The sequence below is a fragment of the Tenebrio molitor genome, chromosome 9, assembly GCF_963966145.1.
Source record: "Tenebrio molitor chromosome 9, icTenMoli1.1, whole genome shotgun sequence".
NCBI lineage: Eukaryota > Metazoa > Arthropoda > Insecta > Coleoptera > Tenebrionidae > Tenebrio > Tenebrio molitor.
The window spans coordinates 19,285,459-19,289,469 of NC_091054.1; the positions used below are offsets into that span (position 1 = coordinate 19,285,459).

At 32.4% G+C, this 4,011-nt stretch overlaps 1 long non-coding RNA gene across 1 annotated transcript; it reads left to right on the plus strand.

The window, feature by feature from the left end:
• Positions 1-797: 797 nt before the first annotated feature.
• LOC138138728 (uncharacterized) lies at positions 798-1,940 on the plus strand. Its single transcript, XR_011162084.1, has 2 exons — positions 798-1,096; positions 1,286-1,940. It is a non-coding gene; the product is annotated as an uncharacterized lncRNA (long non-coding RNA).
• Positions 1,941-4,011: the final 2,071 nt, after the last annotated feature.

The following is a 4,011-nucleotide window of genomic DNA, read 5'->3' on the forward strand; positions in this document are numbered from 1 at the left end:
TCAGATATTCCAAAAATCCGACATGAATGAACAAAATTAGGGCAATCGTACATAACCCTGAGGTAAACGTTCGGTGTAGTAGAAATGCCAAAATAATTTTGAGTTTTGAAATTTACCACCCAAAAAATAACGTTCATAATCAAGACGGTAATCATGATGACAATAGAGTACGGATTACAATATTTTTTTTTTAAATTGACAAACAATGACGGCCAAAATTTTTTGGCCGGCATAGTACATATGAATGTATCTTTGCGGGTGACATGAGTTGGTTGGGGCACGACGAACGCAGTGAACAGAACGAGTGTCACAGTGCGTCTTATAAAACGAGTATAATATACTATTTTTTCTATTTTGGTGGCATTAATTTGATAAAAACTCAAAAATCTAATTATGAAGTAATCTAGGGACTTTTGTATGGCATGAGTTATGGTGGCATGTCTGTGAAAGTTATGTCAAATGTTTTAATTGTTAACAGGAACTCGCTAGAGATGCTGGACGCCGGCCAGCGTGCTATTACAGAAATACCAACGTAATACGTATAAAAAAAAAAACAGTTTCGAAGAAATATAGCCCCTCGTTATTATAGACGTACTACCCGATACTACGAAGTGCAGTTCATTTTTACTATGGCATAGTTTCTTCTATTTAAGTAATTATTGTTGTTTTTAGTTCCGTCTGTTTGAGTTAATAATGAATAAAGTTAAATATTGTCTTCATTTGTTGATTGTTGTTGACATGTCTATTGTCTTGTCATTATGGCAATATTACCCTACAGCATAACTGTACTAGTAGGTACAGTTCAAGGCCATCTGAATCAAAAAGCTACGCTTATAAGGCCGTTTCAGTTTTCGATTTTTCCATATAAACTTTGTTTCTGTGACATTTCGGGCGGCAGAATCTTTTTGCGCTCCATCTACCGATTTCGAACGCAGTCGATTGAGACTTTTCCTCTTTTTATTTTGAGGTTAAGTGCTTAAAACGTCAAGTAAAATATGAGTGCTGTAAAATATTCAAGATCCGAGCTTATTTTGGATACATTAATTATTTTGACCGTCGAATTTTCCAAGATGTCTCAAAATTGTTGATTTTGAAGGTAATTTTGTTAAGTTGTCATGTCAAAACCCGTAACCTTTAGCTGAACGGAATCTCCATACTGTACACGTTCTGACTGATATTTCAGGCCATCTCGGTACTCTTTTGCTATAATTGTTTTGCTATTATTGTTTTTACGTTTCTCTTCCTCTAAATCTTTTAATTTAGCTAAACAATTTGTTCGTTTCAGCTTTTGGGTCAACACTTTGCAGTGGTACTGGAGATTAGACATATACTCCGCAGAAATACTATTTATGTACTTGAATTGATTTGGATGTGATAGGAATGGTTGGAATGACGAAAGACTCTACAGGATTTTGGGGTACAGGAATTTCAAGCGGAGTTTCAGTGGGAAAAATGTAAAAAACAAAAACATTAATAAGATGACAGTAAATAATAACTGGAGGTTCCTGATTATGACTGTGAAAACTAATAAGTAATTGATCGAAAAATGAGAAGAGGAAGCTCATTTTGTTTTCTCATATTTCGTGGTTGACTTCGCTTCTATGTAGACATATTTCATGTATCAATAAACACCACAAGTCTGTTTTAATTATAAATTAAAAATAGAAGGAACAGCATCTTTACATAAGCGTCGTCTTTTGGAGTATCTAATCCGTAATTTTTGTAGTGTCTTATATTACACATACAAATTAAAAGGTTGTCCTTATCATTGTCTGCATAAATTTGCTTACCGCAAAACGTTTCAAAAGCTTCGAACCATTTTTGTCTTTGTTCCATATTGCTCGGAATTTCAAATAAGCGAACATCTTTTGCCCCACAAATGAAACACGCTTTTACCATTTTATGTAAAATAGAAGGACAACATTTTAAATTACCGCCAATATTGTAGTTTTAATTCGTTGATCGGCCACCAATTATCATGGACAATGAAACGGCCTTATAAGCGTAGCTTTTTGATTCAGACGGCCTTGGTACAGTTTAAGGTACTACGGGGTGATCAATAAGAACTGTTTAAGTTGGTAACACTGAATCGTATTTTAAATCGTATAACAGGAGTAATTTCCGGTTGTTGGTGGCTTGTCGTTGTTAATGCTATACCTATATCAGATATTTGTCAAATAAACCAACAAAACATATCCAGTTACAGTGTTATAAATAAAAATTTTCTTAATTGTATTGCCAACTTAAACAGTCCTTCTTGATCACCCGGTAGATCAACACACTACGTATAGAGGTACCGCCATTCCATTCCTCGCGAAAGTGGATTGTAAGATAAAGATATCAAATGCAAATTTCACAAGTGAAATAAGGAAGACAGTAGTTTTGGGGATTTTTTTAATGAAATAATGGCATTACTACAATGTCAAAAATTTATTAGGTTATGTCGCCCATTATTAATCAAAATTTCTTAACTGAAATGTTTTACTGGTTGCAGATATTTTTTTAATTAAAATTTACAAAACCACTAATAAAACCCAAACAAGTTACCAAATTTTTAATCGTTTAAAAATACAATATCAAAATATATTTTGAACTGCTCTTCTCATTCCCATACTTTTACTGTCACATTTTGACCACAATTAATATTTCTCAGAAGATTCGTAAAAGGGTAGTTTTGGTTAAAGGGAGTTTCGGGATTAGGGTTTAGTTGGGGAACAAATTCAGTTGCAAGATGATCTACAGCAACTAAAATCAAGGAAAAAAGTTTAGGTATGGAAACAATACATAAGTATTGTTAATAAAATATATTAATAATGTAACTATTATAATAAAAAAAAGTTATAGGTATAGGTAGCTGTTTAAACTACCTATAATAAATATACCTATGTTCATAGGTTCCAGTAACAGATGAGGGAAAACTTCAGGTTTCAATCGCTGCAAATCTTCAGCCCAAAAGAAATCATCTTTACTAAAATGTTTCTGCAAATGAAAATAATATTAAGTATACTGTAGCCACTTACCTATATCACCTAACATAAGAAAAACTAAATCTTCACTTTATTATGTAGATACTTACACAGCAGATTTGTAGACAGTCTTAATTTTTTTTAGCCACTGTTCTCTCCGTACTCTGTTTTTGATTCCTAATATTAAATTGCTTGTTACTGCATATAAGTATATGTAACGGGTGTCTTACTGTTTGGAACATAAAACAATTTAAATCCATTTTTTCTAGAACTTGAACAGCCGCTAACACAACACTTGTTACTGACCATGTTAAAGTATTAAAATTAACGCAAGTAACTGAACCAAGTTAAAAGATGTAACGAGAACAAAGAAATAAATGACAATACTTAAACACAAACGAAAACTGTAACGAAATAATAAGTTAGATGAATCGTGAACGAGGATTATTAAATATGCAGTAGAATAATGACACTAGTTTTTGTCAAATTACGTCAAATCATTTTTAGATTGTGTTTTTTTTATCCCCAGTTTGAGTAGATTGTGCGACAAGGACAGATATAAAAAATCACTGATGGCGGTACCTCTATACGTAGTGTGTTGATCTAGTTACCTTAGTACAGTTATGACTCACCTACCATCTACCGTCCAACTTTTGCGAATGTAAACCAAGGCTTACTATACTGAAACCGGTAAAATTATTTAAATAATATGCAATTCAACTGAAAATTTTCTTTGCAGCATGCGAGATGATATTGATCTCTGGCCATGCTTTTGAGGAAAATATTATTCATAATTTATTCAAGAACATTCTGCAAACTATTAAAATCAAATCATTTTTATATTTTAGAAAATTTGTTTAAAATCTTCTTTTCAAAATCAGTTAAATCAATGATTTTAAAATCGAAGTCAAGTCCATGATGTTATTTACGAGTATATTAAATGTTGGTATAGTTTGTCCAGCGAGAGATTGGTTGACATATCTCTAAATTCTAGGCAGAGAAAGTACTACCTAGCGTAAATAATTTATTTATTTACCTTCAAGCA